The sequence below is a fragment of the Dermochelys coriacea genome, chromosome 1 (genome assembly GCF_009764565.3).
Source record: "Dermochelys coriacea isolate rDerCor1 chromosome 1, rDerCor1.pri.v4, whole genome shotgun sequence".
NCBI lineage: Eukaryota > Metazoa > Chordata > Testudines > Dermochelyidae > Dermochelys > Dermochelys coriacea.
The window spans coordinates 296,846,779-296,865,051 of NC_050068.2; the positions used below are offsets into that span (position 1 = coordinate 296,846,779).

The window sequence follows — 18,273 nt, forward strand, 5'->3', positions numbered from 1 at the left end:
ACAGTATAATCATTGTTTGAGATACAGAAGGGATATTCTCTGTTTTCTGTAGCAGCTATAGCTACTGAAGCTAGCCAGCCTCTGGTTCTATGAAAGGGTAAGAAGGAATTTGAAAAACCTGTAATTTTTTTTTCTGAATAAATTTAGTCATCACCCCGGCAACAGACCTTCTCTCCCTCCAGTGTGTGAACCATTACTTTTTTTTCTGATATATTACTGTAACGCTTCCCTACTTGATAGTTGTGCTATTAAATGAAATAGTCGTGTGTGTATGTGTATATGTATATGTATATATATATATATATATATATATATATATATATATATATATATATATATGATTGTAAAGAGGCTGATTACAAAGGAAACACTTTCATAATAGGATTACTGTTACTGGAAAACCAGTATATTAGTAAATACAAGGGATCAGATTTCAATATCATAAGGGCAATTCTGCTTCCCTTTATTTTCAAATAGTCCCAAAACTTGGAACTAATTTGAGGTTTACATTTTTTTTATTAATTACCCATCTCCCCCATTGTAGCAGGACCAGCTGTCTCTTGAGTGCTTCCTCATGGTCTGGGGTTGCTCTGTGGTGCTCTGCCTTAATTTTCCCTCTCAGGTAACCCAAGGGCTGTATGTTAGGCTCTCTTGCTTCTTTTGCTCCTGTTCTCTCCCCCACCCTTCGGTTTTATTACCTCCTCGTGTATCATGTCCATCATTTGTTTGCAAAATTTCTCTGGATAGCAATCATGTCTTATGTTTGTTTCGGAAAGTGCCTAGCACAACTTTGGATAATTAAATAATGATAATGAAAAGGATGTGTGTGTTCATCTAGGCCAATGAAGGATAGTAACGTTATAAATAACAGCACAGATTTGTCAAGAACAAATTGTGTCAAACAAACCTGGTAGCTTTCTTTGACAGGGTAACAAGCCTTTTGGATAGGGGGAAGTGGTAGATGTGGTATATATTGACTTTAGTAAGGCTTTTGATACTGTCTCACTTGAAATACAACCTAGATGGAGCTACTATAAGGTGTATGCATAACTGGTTGGAAAACGGTTCCCAGAGAGTAGTTATTGGTGATTCACAGTCAAGCTGGAAGGGCATATCAAGTGGGGACCCAAAAGGATCAGTTCTGGTCCAGTTCTGTTCAATATCTTCATCAATGATTTAGATAATGGCATAGAGAGTACACTTACAAAGTTTGCGGATGATACCAAGCTGGGAAGGGTTCCAAGTGCTTTGGAGGATAGGATTAAAATTCTAAATGAGCTGGACAAACTGGAGAAATGGTCTTAAATAAGTAATATGAAATTCAATAAGGACAAATGCAAATTACACCACTTAGGAAGGTAACAATGAGTTGCACATATGTAAAATGGGAAATGACTGCCTAGGAAGCAATACTGCAGAAAGGGATCTGGGGGTCATAGTGGATCACAAGCTAAAGATGAGTCAACAGCGTAACACTGTTGCAAAAATAAGCAAACATTCTGGGATGTATTAGCAGGAGTGTTGTAAGCAAGACACGAGAAGTAATTCTTCCATTCTATTCCAAACTGATTAGGCTTAAACTGGAGTATTGTGTACAGTTCTACGTGCCACATTTCAGGAAGGATGTGGATAAATTGGAAAAAGTCCGGAGAAGAGCAACAAAAATGATCAGAGGTTTAGAATACATGACCTATGAGGGAAGATTGAAAAAATTGGGTTTGATTAGTCTGGAGAAGAGAAGACTGAGAGGGGACATAAGTTTTTATGTACATAAAAGGTTGGTTGTTACAAGAAGGAAGGAGAAAAATTGTCCTCAACCTTTGAGGATAGGACAAGAAGCAATGAGCTTAAATTGCAAGCTGGTTTCAGTTGGACATTAGGAAAAACTTCTAACTGTCAGGGTGGTTAAGCACTGGACTAAATTTCCCAAGGAGGTTGTGGAATCTCCATCACTGGAGATTTTTTTTAGAGCAGGTTAGACAAACACCAGTCAGGGATGGTCTAGATAATACTTAGTCCTGCCGTGAGTACAGGGGACTGGACTAGATGACCTCTCGACGTCCCTTTCAGTCCTATGATTCTACGATTGTTCCATACATTACATCTTCAATTGCTTTGTCCAGTCTAGTTTTAAATATTTCACCACTTCCCTTGGGAGAATATTCTACAGCCTAATAGATCTTTCTGTCAGAAAGCTGTAACAATGGATTCTTAAATGATGGGACCTAATTCAATGGTCACTAAAGTCAATGGGAGTCTTTCCTTTGACTGCGATGGGCATAGGATTGGGCTCAGCACAAGCATACACAAATAGAATTTGTGAACATAAAATTGGATGTTTGCTAAAGCTTATAATATATATTTTTCACAATATTAGGAAGTAAAAATATTATCAATGCATCTTAGTGATATTTGACTTGTTTAATTATACTAAAGTGAGGAATGACTTAATTTAGTACAGTATTGATGAAATTGAGATTAAGGCTAGCACCTTTAAATCTCATTAAGTATCTTTTATGGTTTTGATTTTTTTATGAATGACAATAAAGGTAATTGAATGTATGAGTTAAAAGGAAACATTTATTCTTGATAAATGTAGACTACTGCTTCTTCACTATCAGATTTTAATTTCTCTTTGCAGCCCCCTCCTCCTTGTACAGAGACTTGTCTTTAACAGGCCATAAATTCTTAAACAACTTTTAGTGAACTCTCTCTGTCATAAAAATGTTCACAGTTGGAAGGAGAAGTAACCATGTAAGTCGTGATTCTCCACTCCACTTCATCAGCTTTACATTGCAGATTATGATTACGATTATTAATTATTAGTTATATTATCATAGCACCTAGGAGTCCCAGTCATGGACCAGAACTCTGTTGTGCTAGGTGCTGTAAAAAGATGGTTATTGAAGTCAAAAGAATTAAACTGGCATCAAACCGGGGCAGAGGAGAATCGATCCCAGACAGTCTTCATTTATTTACAAAATTCTGTACCATCATCACCTCTTTACAGAGATCAGAGTGGAACACCTGCAGGCTGGCAAGGGAGAATGGAGTTGGAGTTGGCCAAGGGAAATAAATAATCCGTTAATCAACAGGAGTGGCTTTGTCCATTTTTTAAAAGTTTATACAACAATTCTGTTTAATAAACTTTTTCCTTTCATTGAGATGGCAAATGAAAAGAGAATTTGAAGAAATCGAGAGAGGCATGTTTTCTGTATTAATAATTTAGGAAAGATGTTTAGATATCTTTTCTAAACATAAACCACACTAACACACAGAGGTCCAGAGCCTCCGCTGGGGTAAATCAGTGCAGCCACAATGACATGCTGATTTACACTGGCTGTGGATCTGACCCAATTTTTTATTACCATTTGATTTTGATTTATTTTTTCTTTAGACATTTTAGATGGTTTTCTTGATTTATTCCATCCTATCCAGTCCAGTGTTGTTTTCAACTTTTTTCTTTTCTCTTTTGCCAGTACTATTTTGTAGGACACCACTTCTTAGGACTTCTAGAGTGGGTCCAGTCCTACAAGGTTCTGCATACTTCCTGAGAGATGCTGACTGCCCTCATCTACTATTGAACACTATGGAAACTAAGGGCACTCAGCACCAGACAGGATCATTCCCACTGCGACCTCACTCTTGGACCTCCATCCTGTATTTGGATTCATGTGGATGAATCCTTAAGTCTGTACAATCCCATTGACATCAGTGGGGCTCATATAAACACAAGTCTCTGCCTGTGTGGATGCAGGATCAGAGCTACTTGATGTAGCTGTCCTTTGTGGCTGTCGCCATGTAAGGTTCTAATCACAGCTTTCAGAGGGATGTATTAGGCATATGGTCTTCTGTTGTTTTGTCAGCTAAAGGGAATGACACGCTTTCATTTTTCTTTTAGCTGGCAATTAAAGTTCTCAGTATTTAAATTTCTTCCTTCCTTCCCCTTCTATGGTGACTATGTTTTGTCTGATATTTTCTACTTTCAGATTGGTTTAAACTGATTTAAAAATGGAAATATCTAAAAATATCTGTTAGCTGTTACTTTCTAATCTCCCTACTTGCACCCAAATTAGTCTTTTTCTCCACTGACCTGAAATGACTGGAGAGTTCAGAAAATGGCAATCTTCGATGCAGTTCAGAGGTGGTACTTTAGGAAAAAAGCTATTTTAGTGTCAGTAAATCAGAATTTCAGAACTATAATCATAGAGCTGAGTGGCAGGCTGCTAAATACCTGTCTTTGGGAACATTCATGTACTGTTATAGGTATCTGAGACATTTCAGTTACAAATGCTGCCTTTAACTGAGGAAATCATCTGGACTGTACATGCACTGCTGAAAACTGATTTTATTTTACAATAAGACTAAATATTTTGAGTGATGTGACCAAAGTTGTCATCTTCTTTAACATAGCAGCTTAGAAAGCAACATTAAGGTTAACGTCCAAACTTGTAATTCACTCTATGGTTTCTGGTGATGTGGAATGAATCAAGGCTGTCCCTCCAGAGAAGGATCTTAGAGGGCCAGCAGTTCACTAGATATTCCATGATTTGGATGTCTTCTCCACATTCTCATATTGGGCTACTCTTCATTTTCCACTTGTGTAGTAGGTAATTGCGACACCCGTATTAAGTTCTGATGACATTCGCTGTGATCCAGATGTTAAGTGGCATGGTGAAGCTGGGTGGTTGGTCTGTGGGATCCATAATCAGGTCTTGATTCTTGACCCTGTTGTTTCCTCACAGCCTTCACTACTTGTCTCTTAGTGATAGTCCAAAGGTGTTAAGAGCTTTGGTTAGTAACCAAAACGAGTTCTAAATTAAAGTGGCATCTTGGGGGAGGGGTTGAAGATTGTCATAGATGGGCAAGTCTGGGCTTATTATCACACAGTTGTATTCTTGTATTATTACTGGCTCTCTTTGGAGAGGATGGAGGTAAGATATGCCTGTGAGAGTTCTCATAGGAGCATTCAACTGCATGTTAAAAAGTTTCATATTTACACTACCTACCCTTGCCAGTGCAAAGTATTCAGCTGTTGAGAATATGAGCGCCAAGGTGGCTGCCAACAATGGGCAAGCAGCTGATCCTGACTAGTTTGTGGATTATTTTGTTCCTAGCCTTTATCTTGGCAGCGGTCTTTGTCAGATATTGGTGGTATGTGAGGCTCTGAGCCAGAACCGTACAAAAATCTTTCAGAAAATCCTCATGCTTGAGTTTGATGTCACAGAAGGTGACATTGAGGTATTTCTTTGCATGGTGGTTACTCAGGTGGAATGTGAAGACAGCTATTTTTTGAGGGTTTAGTCAGTTTCCATAACCAGTAGTACTCCACCGTTTTTTGTCATATCTGTGAGAATGCATCCCAATTGAGTGAAAGTGCTTGCTTGGATGGTGAGCACAAGATCATCTGCATATCCAAATTTCTGTCATGACTGTCCAATGGCATGTCACTAATATAAATATTAGAGTACCAAGATAGATCCCTGTGGAGCCGGTTGTTCTGTAAACGAGCTCTGCTGGTTTGTTCCATTAGATGTACACATCATGTAAAGGTTGCCATTTTCCTCCCCTGAACCAAGTGATCCCTTAAATCTGAGTCCAGGAGAAAACAAGTACTTGTGGCACCTTAGAGACTAACAAATTTATTTTGTTATTTTGTTATTTCGTGAGCTGTAGCTCACGAAAGCTTATGCTCAAATAAATTTGTTAGTCTCTAAGGTGCCACAAGTACTCCTTTTCTTTTTGCGAATACAGACAAACACAGCTGCTACTCTGAAACCTGTCAAGCGAAAACAGGCACTGCTAAACATTGATTGCTGAACTCTTGCTGTCTGCCTTGCTGTCTGCCTCTTCTCCTGACTTTTGAATTAATCTTTAAGCTTCTTCCTGAATGAATCAGCAATTTGATCATTTTAATCAATATCAGGATTCTATTATAGGTTAGGTCCCAATGCTTCATCGTAGGTTTTCATTTAATTGGCCACAATGAGAAGGCGTAATAAGCCTTTTCCTCACTTTATGATTTTATGGACAAACGCTACAAATGTATTCATTTCTCATTTTTGCATATTGAAGGCCTTAACAGATAGATAGAATCATTTGATTTTAGTTTAATCATTCTTTTCTTCATTTAATGTTTTTAATGCCATGAGAGGAAGCACTGAAATCAATGGAATAGTGAAGCCAGGCATTCCCCAAGCTTCAGTGTATATCTCTGCCAATGTATTTCGTTCCTGCCTTAAACAACTTTTGTTTTCACAGTTGTTGGCCTCTCCAGACCATATACTGCCATATGTACTGAATTGTGCCATATATGTAGTGTTTTTAGACCTGTTTCAGTGTCCACCAGGGATTTGTCTGAAACCATGAAAGTGATTTCACCTGTGGATTAATCCATATTTGGACACAGGTTGCCAGAAGTGAACCCAGAGCATTAAGCCAGAGACTCCAGCCAGTAGGGGCAGAAGCAGCCAAAGAAAGGATTGTTGCAGTTTTGACTGGACTTTCTCTGTCCTGCACTGTGATTGGCTGTTTGCTCCAACCATCCCTCTTCCCCTTCCTCACACTTTCTTCACCTTAGCTTCACTCCAAACCTGCCCCTCTGATCCTCCCCTCCCCTGCCTTGTTCCGCTCTTCCCATTCTCTACATTTTTCTTTCCATTTAACGTATCCTGTCCGAAGTAAATGCATTCCCCAAAAACCATGGAACTCGCACGGCATTTGCTACTATTGTGTTGTTCGTGCTGCTTGTGTGTTATATCTCTTCCACCACCCTGTGTCTGTCTTGTCTAATTAGACTGTAAACTCTTTGGGGCAGGGACTGTCTGTGATGTGGTGTTTTGTATGGTGTGTAGCACAATAGGCTTGATCTTTAGGCACTAACATAATAAATATGATTAATAATAAAATAATTAAGTAACTGTATCATTTAGCCCTCTGTAACATGGTTCAAGAACTAAAGGTTCCTTGTTTTTCCAGTGTGATACTGCCTATATTTCTAAATTACAGTGTGTAGTGTCTTTTCTTCTGCCATCACAGAGACATTGGCTTCCATTAAAAGAGAAAAACTCTCAAGATTCAACATGCGCTCCATCTTTGGATGCTGTGTTTTTCTTCGTTTTTATTCAGTACTCTAAAAGATTCCAGGGTAGGCCCTGAATAAGCAATAACTTATTCCATTAAATATTAAAGCCATTTGTTAGTTACCCCATACCAACAAGGACCAATCCATTTCTGTTCTCTAAACCAATGTATGTTGCTAGCCTTTGGCATATTTGTATTCTTTGCTAAAATACATGAATGTTTTATTGTACCATAATTATTTTGGCAGTAGATCTCAATTGCTGTCCATGTACTGTAAGTGTGAAGCCTTCAAACTGTTGTGTTCAAAAGCTATCTGTTGCTTTTGCATTGGTTTCACCTAGAAATTTAGAATCTGATAGGGACCAACCTAGTTTTCTTTTTGATTGGGTTTGTATATCTCTTTAAAAGGATAATTTCTTTGCTTTTTTCATTCATACTGATTTTTATTTTTGTAGTGCTGAAGAAGATCCTGTGAGCAAAAAAATTTCTACTATGGACACTGTCAGTTTGGATGAGTTCCTTCTTCTACCCATTAATGAATGAGCACCTTGGTTTTTCTTGGTTTCGGAGATTGTCTATGCTTAAATCTTTTAACCATGTTTGCATCCATAGTTGGGTGGAAATGTTTTTTAAGTCAGTTGAAAGATTCTTGGTTTATATTCTGTTTGTCAAGTTAGGAATGACCTTATCCTTTAACTGTTGGTTGTAAAGGATGTTATTAAATTGAGTGATGACCTGTCACTATTGCCTATTTTCCTTTGCAGTCTAACCTTCAGTTAGTTTATGTTTCTTGACAATGGAAAAAATGAATTTTGACAACAGGATGTAAATTATTCTAGGTGGTGAATGCAACCACATTATAAACAGCTTCCTAGCAACTTTAGTTTAATTGACTGGGACATACTGGCTGTTGATGTAAATTGGGATAGTTCCATCTAAGCCAATGAAGATATGTTGATTTACATCAGCTGAGAATCTGTCCCACAGTGTTTATATGAGGCCAGATCCTTTAGTCCTTATTCATTCCTTAAAATCAAGCAAAACTATCTTGACTTTAATGGGAGGGTTTGCCTGAATAAGAGTTGAAAGATTTATCCCATGTCGTCTGGAATTCTGAGAAATTTTACACATGAGGTAGGATGGTTGAAGTGAGTATTTTGGCAGCTTTCACTATTCCTTTACTGTCAGTTAGAAAATGCTGTAAACATACAAAGGCAATTTGCATGCAGTGTTGTTGTAGCCATGTTGATCTAAGGATATTAGAGAGACAAGGTGGGTGAGTTAATATCTTTTATTGGACCAACTTCTGTTGGTGAGAGAGAGAGAAAGGCTTTTGAGCTATACAGAGCTCTTCTTCAGGACTGGGAAAGGCTCTCAGAGTGTCAGAGCTAAATACAAGATTGAATAGATAGTTTAGCATAAGTAGCCAGCACATATTTTAAAGGACCATTCAAAGTGTCGGGGCCCATTGCCACCCCTAAAGGACAAGAAGGGGAGTTAGTGGTTTACAGGTGTTACAATAAATCATAAATCCAGTGTCTTTATTAAGACCAGGATTTTTAGTGTCTAGCAAAGTTATGAATTTAAGCTCCTAGGCTCATCTTTTGAAAGTGTTGTGCAGATTTCCTTTGAGGATAAGAATTGATAGAACAGATATAGAGTGATTGCTTTGTGAAAAGTTTTCACTCACCAGCGATATGTGTTTTTATCTTATCATTTTCCTGTGTGAGTTCATGGGAGAGTGTAGTGATTAGTCTCACACACACAGTTGTTGGTTGTTGGGGAATTTAGTGCACTGGATGAGGTCACATGGAGTCATATGTAGGACCCATGGATCTTGAAAGGTGTGTTTTGGGGGGTGTTGATCATTGTAGGAGTGTAGATATGTCTGCAGGGTTTGCATCTTCTGTTCTGGCAGGGTTTGTTGCTGCTCTGAGTTGGTGTGTCCTGGTCTGTAGAGAGCTTGCTTCTGATGATGATCTTGAAGAGGTTGGGGGGTTATTTGAAGGCCAGAAGAGGAGATTTGGGAAAGATTTCTTTTGGGATGGGGTCCCCATCAAATATGGGTTGTAGTTGTTTGTTTGGAACCCATATGGGGTATCATCAGAGTGGGGTGGAAGATGACAACTACGGGTGTGTAGCTGGAGAGGGTTTTACTTCTGTATTGAAGCAGCTTCTCATTGATTGTATCATAGAACGGACCATCAACTTCTCTGGTGGAGTGTCCTTGTTTGGTAAGGCAGTTTTGTATCTGGTAAGATGTATATATCCCAAACTTTCTCTTCGGAGCGTATTCTGTGATCTGATTACCTGGCTGTAGATAACAGATTTCTTGGTGTGTTTTGGGGTGATTACTGGTTCTATGAAGGTAGGTGTGGTGATCTGTGGGTTTCTTATGTACATAGTTGTCTGTAGAGTTCAATTGCTGACACTGATCATGGTATCCAGGAAGTTGATGCTAGTGTTGGAGTGTTTCAGAGAGATTTTAATGGAGGTGGTAGTGGAGGTTGAATTCATGGGCAAATCTATTATGTTTAAGTTGTCTGTCCAGAGGATGAAAATATCATCAATGTATCTCAGCTATATCCTTGGTTTTGTGGTTCATTTGTCCATAAATTCTTCTTTAAGGTGGCCCGTGAAGACATTGGTATATTGGGGATCCATCCTAGTACCCATGGCTGTTCCCATGGTTTGTACATCATGTTTGTTGTTGAATGTAAAATTGTTATGGGGGAGGATGAAATGGATGAGTTTGGTGATGTGTTTGGGATGGATATTTGAGGGTTGTCCAGTGTCTTGTAACTATTTGAGGCAGGCAGGCAGTTATGCTGTCATGGTGAGGGATGTTGGTGTATAGGGAGGAAACATTCATGGTGCCAGGATGGTGTTCTGAGGGAGTTGTTAATATTCAAAAAGAAAAGGAGTACTTGTGGCACCTTAGAGACTAACAAATTTATTTGAGCATAAGCTTTTGTGAGCTACAGCTCACTTTGTCGGATGTAGCTCATGAAAGCTTATGCTCAAATAAATTTCTTAGTCTCTAAGGTGCCACAAGTACTCCTTTTCTTTTTGCGAATACAGACAATACACAGCTGCTACTCTGAAACCTGTTAATATTCAAGTTTCTGGAGGAAATCCATTGTGTCCTGGAGGAAACTGGCCCTTTGTGTGGTGAGTGGTTTGAGGATCATTTCTGTGAGTCGCAATATTCCTTCAGCAAGAGTGCCATGGTCAGATAAGATGGGCCTGCCTGGGTTCCCTTGTTTGTGTGTCTTGGGAAGTATGTAGGAGGTTCCTGGAGTGAGTTCATAGGGGATGAGTTTGTAGAGTTTCTCTTGGAGTTGTTTGCAGAAGGATTTAATGATATCCTTAAATTCCTGGGAAAATTATGGGATTGAGTCTTCTTTGCGTTCTTTATAGTAGATGGTGTTGGAGAGTTGTCGGTCAGCCTCGTTTAAATAGTCATCACAGTTGAGGACTACAATAGTGCCCCCTTTGTCTGTTGATTTGATCACTGTCTGCTCATTAGATTTCAGGAACTGTATAGCTGTCATCTCAGTAGTGGCGAGATTGTGGTGGATGTGATGTTCATTAAGGATTTTACAGTCAAGTAAAGATCCAGACTGTGGTTTCATCTGCTGTGTGGTGTCCAATCAGATTATTCTTTTTTCTTATGATTGTTGGTGTGGTAATTTTGGCTTTTTGCTTCCCCTAATCTCTGTCTCACAATGGGGAAAAGTTGGCATGGGAAGGCCGTCACAGAAAGTAGAAGAAGAATGTTGTACATTTTTTTTTCCTACTTTTAAAAAATGTGATATGATAAATGTAATCGTTCTCTTCCCTTCACCCTATAATTTTGGAAGGTATGACAGGGTAGATGGCATTAGGAAGGAAACACCTGAGCCAGTGGGACTGCAATAGTAAAAATACACAGAGGAAAAACATCTTGGTAAATGGGGTGAGTGGGGAGGAATGAGAAGAAAAGGAATGAAACACTCAAAGGTCCCTCAGTCTTCAAGTTCCCTTGATTAAAAATGCCATAACCAAGGAATAGGTGCAGAAAATGAATTGGTCGTCATTCCTCCCCTTGCACATGCATTAGGTGTTATGAAATTATCCATTAAGGCTAAGGCCATTATTATATCCTTCTCAGTCTTGCTGAACTGTCAGTCATTTCTTCACGGTAAGTAATTTCTTCCCTGGATAGTGCTCTAGGCTGGACAGGGAAAAGGGCAAAGCCATTGAATCGAAGTGACAGTATAGCGAGAGAGAGATGAGTACAAGGGCTTTAATGAGATATTACTTATATACTTGACATTTAGAATTTAGACTATGAGGATGTTTTGATTGTATGCATTATCTGTTTTAGGGGAGGGGCAGGTGAGAATAGCCCATATTTAATCCTTCATAACACTTAAAGTGCCAGCTACTAATTGGAAAATAGGGTTTGTCATCCTGAATGTCCCATTATCATGCCACATGTATCATCATGGAATACAATGAACTAATGTACTTAGCCAACTCTGCAGTGCTGAATGTGGTGGTGTGGATTCCTTCTAGAACCTCACAAGGAACCTATGCCTGGAATAATAAGATTTGCTTACTCTTATTATTACCTTATTTTGCATAATAACAGATCTCAATAGTCACAATCCCACTCATTTCAAAATCTAGCTGGAATATTTCAGTAATGTAGATCAGTATTTCAGTTTATTTATTCTATGCTTACTGCCTTTCATTTAATTGAGTATTGTCCTTTTCTTCATATTACAGGACAGAGTCAAAAGGTAAATTGATGGATTTTAACTATACATTGTGTATGTATATGAATAATTTATGGAAATCCCTGGTATGAATCTATGCACAATAGACTTAATTTTTTTCAGTGGGACTAGAACTCAGGAATTTTAGGCTTTCAGAATATTTGTCTAAAGTGTTTTGAGCTAAAGTAGAATTTTTATTAACTGTCTGTAATCATAGTATAGCTATTATCCTTTATGGATCACCTGCTAGAGGGCGCCAGAGCAAGACTTGCCTTAGTTAGTAGATAACATGCTCTTAACAATTTAAAAAACCCTCATCCCCAGCATTTTTCCCTTTTCCAGACTATCTAATCCTAGTTTTTAAATATCTTTAAGTCTCACCATAACTCTAACCATCTCCATTTCCCTCTCTGAAGCTTTTCAATCTCCTCTATATCACCATAAGATAAGGCGACCTCCCCTGGACACAGTTAGCCAGAATGGAAAGACACAGTGTAAGACTGAGTTTTATTATAATATTTTCCTCATTTTAAATCTCCCTCTTTAAAATGCATCCAAGCCTGCTGTTGGCTTTTATAACTTCTACTATACACTCAGCTTCCCGTGGTGGTAAGTTTTCCCAGAGGGACTCTACAGTGCCACTGAAAGCTTCCTGCTAGGGCCTGCTACCACCTAATGAGTTTTTCTCAAAAAGCTACAATCCCACAATTGAGACAGAAGACCATGCATTTTAATAAACCATTGTGATTTACAGGGGACATGAAGGCAGCTGTAAATCATAGAATATTAGGGTTGGAAGTGACCTCAGGAGGTCATCTAGTCCAAGCCCCTGCTCAAAGCAGGACCTAATCCCCAACTAAATCATCTCAGCCAGGGCTTTGTCAAGCCTGACCTTAAAAACCTCAAAGGAAGGAGATTCCACCACCTCCCTTGGTAACCCATTTCAGTGCTTCACCATCCTCCTAGTGAAAAAGTTTTTCCTAATATCCAACCTAAACCTCCCACACTGCAACTTGAGACCATTACTCCTTGTTCTGTCATCCGGTACCACTGAGAACAGTCTAGATCCATCCTCTTTGGAACCCCCTTTCAGGTTGTTGAAACCAGCTATCAATCCCACCTCATTCTTATCTTCTGCAGACTAAATAATCCCAGTTCCCTCAGCCTCTCCTCATAAGTCATGTGCTCCAGCCCCCTAATCATTTTTGTTGCCTCCGCTTTCCAATTTTTCCACATCCTTCTTGTAGTGTGGGGCCCAAAACTGGACACAGTACTCCAGATGAGGCCTCACCAATGCTGAATAGAGAGGAATAATTATGTCCCTTGATCTGCTGGCAATGCTCCTACTTGTACAGCCCAAAATGCCGTTAGACTTCTTGGCAACAAGGGCACACTGTTGATTCATATCCAGCTTCTTGTCACCTGTAACCGCTAGGTCCTTTTCTGCAGAACTGCTGCCTGGCCACTTGGTCCCTAGTCTGTAGCAGTGCATGGGATTCTTCTGTCCTAAGTGCAAGACTCTGCACTTGTCCTTGTTCAACCTCCGTCAGATTTCTTTTGGCCCAATCCTCTAATTTGTCTAGGTCCCTCTGTATCCTATCCCTACCCTCCAGCATATCTACTACTCTTCCCAATTTAGTGTCATCTTCAAATTTTCTGAGGGTGCAAGCCATGCCATCCTTCAGATCATTAATGAAGATATTGAACAAAACTGGCCCCAGGACTGACCCTTGGGGCATTCCTCTTGATACTGGCTGCCAACTAGACATGGAGCCTTTGATTACTACCCTTTGAGCCCGATGATCTCGCCAGCTTTCTATCCACCTTATAGTCCATTCATCCAGCCCATACTTCTTTAGCTTTCTGGCAAGAATACTGTGGGAGACCATATTAAAAGCCTTGCCTAAGTCAAGGAATAACATGTCCACTGCTTTTCCCTCATCCACGGAGTCAGTTATCTTGCAATAGAAGGCAATTAGATTAGTCAGGCATGACTTGCCCTTGGTGAATCCATGCTGACTGTTCCTGATCACAACAAATGGAAGAAAGGGGAAGTTGATAGTAATGAATATAAAGAAGTTAGTAATTGTAGAAAATTGGTAAGGGAAGCCAAGAGATACAAGTGGAAATCTACATCCAGCAGAATTAAGAACAATAAGGAGGAATTTTTAAAAACATATTAGTAACAAAAAGAATCCTAACAATGGTATTGGTCCATTACTAGGTGGAAATGGTAGAATTATCGATAATAATGTAGAAAAGGCAGAAATGTTCAATAAATATTTGTTCTGTATTTTGGGGAAAAACAGATGATATAGTCTCATCATATGGCATGATGAACCTCTTTTCATTCTCTGGAGGACATTAAACAGAAGCTACTAAATTTAGATATTTTAAAATCAGCAGGTCGAGATGACTTCCATCCAAGTGGTTTAAATGAGCTGGCTGAGGAGCTTTCTAAACCAATAATGTTGATTTTTTTCAATACATCTTGGAGCACTGTGGAAGTTCCAGAAGACTGGAAGTAAGCTAATGTTGTTGTGCCAATTTTTAAAAAGAGTAAACAGGATGACCTCGGCAATTATAGGCCTGTCAGTCTGACAGTGAACTCAGGCAAGATAATGTAGCAGCTGATGTGGGGCTTGATTAATAAAGAATTAAAGGAGAGTAATTTAATTAATGCAAATAATTGCAGGTTTATGCAAAATAGATCCTGTCAAACTAATTTGATACATACATACATATAAAATAATATAAAATTATAATAATAATTTATAATATTATAAATATAATAACTTTTTTATGAGATTACAAGTCTGGTTGATAAAGGTAATAGTATTGATGTAGACTTAGACTTCTGTAAGGTATTTGACTTTGGTACCTCACGACATTTTGAGTAAAAAAAAAAAAAAAAAAAAAAAAAAAAAAACTAGAACATTGTAAAATTAACATGGCATACACTAAAAACTGGCTAACGTATAGGTCTCAAAATGTAATTGTAAATGGGAAATCATCATCAGTGGGTGTATTTCCAGTGGGGTCCTGCACAGATCAGTTCTTGGTTCTATGCTGTTTAATATTTTTATCAGTGATCTGAAGAAAACATAAAATCATCACTGAGGAAGTTTGCAGAAGTCACAAACGTCTGAGGAGTGATAAATAAAGAAGAGGACAGGTAAGGTCATTGATGCAAAGCAATGTAAGTGCATTTTAATATGTCAAAATATAAATCTATACATATAGGACCAAAGAACGTGGGCCACAGTTACAGAATACAGGTCTTGCTCCTGCGAAGCAGTGACTCTGAAAAAGATTTGGGGATTTTGGTGGATAGTCAGCTGAACATGACATCCCATTGAGCTACAAATGCGCCATCAGAGACCCTTCTGTGTTTGCAGTGGAGACTGAACAGAACATGCCTTTTGCAAAGCAGACTGCTTCATGGTCACAGGAGCACACTGATTTTGGTAACTCTCTAGTGTGAGGCCAGCAAAACTGTGGACTTTATTAAGAGTACCGGCAATGATCGTGCATACTAGCAAATAGCGAAGATGCTGGCAGCTATGCAAATGTACTGGACTGGTAACCAGTGCAGGGAACAGATTATGCGGCTCAGGGGTGAGTATAGGAAAACCCAAGACCAGAACTGCACCTCAGGTAACTCACCAAAATCATGCCTATTTTATGAGGAATTTGACTGTGTGCTGGTCACTGGCAAGGAGCCAACAGTGGTGCATGATGACCTAGTCAGCCGGGATGGTGACCTACTGGCCCCAGAATCCAGCATGAGACTGATGGGAGCCAGCAGCAGGCACTGACTCTGGACAATTAAGCCACTCTGTTGCTGAAAGCAGTTCCAGAACAGGCTTTGGAGCAGCAGCACATTCTGGATCCATACTCAGAGGAGCTGATGTACCCCACTGAGGAACAGCCTGCTGTGGAGCCTGCAGCAGACACAGATGGGAGAGAAGCTACCCCTAAAGTCAATGTCTGGCTCCATTTTGATGTGTATTAATATAGTAATGGGAGGGATTTCTGCTCTATGAACCAATGCAAAAGTTATGAGAAGCCCAGCTAGCAGGGTGTATCCATTAATGACAGATTTAATCCCCGCCCCCTCCAAAAAAGGTGACCGGGCTATGCAAACAATAAAGAAGCACCTTTAAAGTGTATTTTTAGTGGAAAGTCTGATTTCTGCTCGGGCCACACCTGTCTCTTACAAGTAATAACCTTACATTGCCATGCCTGTAAGTATGCTGCTATGTAACCATTCTATGGTCTATCGAGCCACCTGAAAACAATTAACTCTGTGTGTATGTTTGGGGAAGTGTGTTCCATTCCCAAATCTAGTCCATTTCAGTTAGAGGCAGACCATGTAATCCATAGGTGACAAAATCATTTGTCCCAAATGAGATTGGGGTTTGACATTTTGTTCAGAAATGTGCTGGTGGTGTGACAGTAATTTCATTGATAATGTCACTTGGTGTGAATAATGTCCCAGCCTGTCTATGAATGTAGACTCCTGATTGGTGGGAAAACCCTGGCATCATGAACCTTTTCAGTGCAACCCACGTCGATGTTCATAGATTGCCCTCTGTGGTCCATGCGTAACAATGGAGTTGTGCCCTTTGGGGTTTATGTGCTCCCTGAGGAGGACAATCGAGTCCCATCAATGTCCCCAGCAGTTTGGAAACCCCATTCTCTCAAAGCCAGCAATTATTTCAGCAATATCTTATATGGTTTACCCCAAAGTGGTCGGCATGATTCCCTCAGAAACCTCTGCGACCACTTTAACCATAGTTGATTTTCCAACACAAAACTGGTTTGCAATGGATCTGGGGTAGCCAACTTCCACATGGCTATAGCAACCTGCTTCTGGACTGGTGAAATGGCCTCCTATGTGTGACTTTATGTTGGAAGTTTGGGACAAGCTGCTCACAAAGCTCCAGAAATGTGGCTTTCTTCATGTGAAAGTTCTGGACCCACTGCTGGTCATCCCAGGTCTGCATGACTATGTGATCCCTCCAGTCTGTACTTGTGGCCCTGCACCAGAAGTTTGAGTCTGCCATGCCTGGGTACGCCTTCTCCTCCTGCTCCATCATAAGCTGTGTCAGGTGCCTTTGATGGGCCAGAAAACACTGCCGAAATGTCCACCAGCATCTTATGACAGCTCTGCCAGTTTCCTGACACAGAATTTAAAGCGCAAGGAAGAGAAGTGCCTCCTCCATGTTGTTGGTTCTGGTAGCTGGGAGTGCACTGACCAAAACGACTGCTTGGCAGGATCTGTTTGCTGGCTGTTCAGACTTCCTGTAATGTGCAGGATGGACATTCAAGTTTTCCCACAGTGCACCACAGTCAAAGGGCTAGACTGACCACATTTCAGGTGGGCACTAAGGAGTCTGGGATTGTGTGCTGCAGGGTAGACGTCTGAGCCCCAGGTTCGAGCCTGGGTTAGAAAATTCTTAACGTAAGGTTAACAATCAATGTAGGTGCTCAAGCTCTGGGTTCTCTAACCCAGGGTCAGCTGACTCGAGTCCCACTAATCCTGGGTTTACATTTGCAGTGTAGACATAACTGAAGTACCTATATTGGGAACAAATATTTAGTAATGGACTCCTCAATCTTGCAGAGAAAGTTATAACGATCTAATGACTGGAAGTTGAAGCTAGACAAATTCAGATTGGAAATAAGGTGTAAATCATTAATGGTGAGGGTAATTAATCATTGGAACAATGCATCGTGGTGGATTCTCCATCGCTGACAATTTTTAAACCGAGATTGAATGTTTCTTTTTTTTCTAAAAGATCTACTTTAGGAATTATTTGGGGGCAGTTCTATGGCCTGTGCTATACAAGAGGTCAAACCAGATGATCACAATGGTCACTTTAGGCCAGGGGTTCGCAAACTGGGGGTTGTGACCCCTCAAAGGGTCACAAGGTTATTGCATGGGGGAGATTGCGAGCTGTCAGACTCCACCCCCAAAACCTGCTTCGCCTCCAGCATTTACAATAGTGTTAAATATTAAAGTGTGTTTAATTTATAAGGGGGTTCGCACTCAGAGGCTTGCTCTGTGAAAGGGGTCACCAATACAGAAGTTTGATATCCACTGCTTTAGGCCTTAGAATCTATGAATCTGGGCTGTGGGTGCAGGAAAAAGGATGCATTAGTTCAGCTTATGAGGCTCCTATGGAGCCTTCCTTCAGCAAAACCCCTGGGAGAGGCCAACAGTACAAACCGCCTCTTGCTCTCCCTGGAAGTAAATCTTCCTTGGAGAACAGCTGGCTCACAGAATGGAAATGTATACCCCCTTACCAGCAGTCATTTTCCTCGCCTACACATTTAGAACTCCTTAGCACAGCAGAGATGTTTAGAATATTTTTGTCACTGTGTGTTACCCGTTATCCAAGTTGACTTGCTAAGGTTTAGT

General features: G+C 40.0%; 1 protein-coding gene across 2 annotated transcripts in view; it reads left to right on the forward strand.

Annotated features, from left to right (window-relative positions):
• NELL2 (neural EGFL like 2) overlaps window positions 1-18,273 on the forward strand; it is a 240,447-nt gene that overhangs the window by 31,349 nt on the left and 190,825 nt on the right. The gene's annotated exons all lie outside the window — the stretch shown is intronic.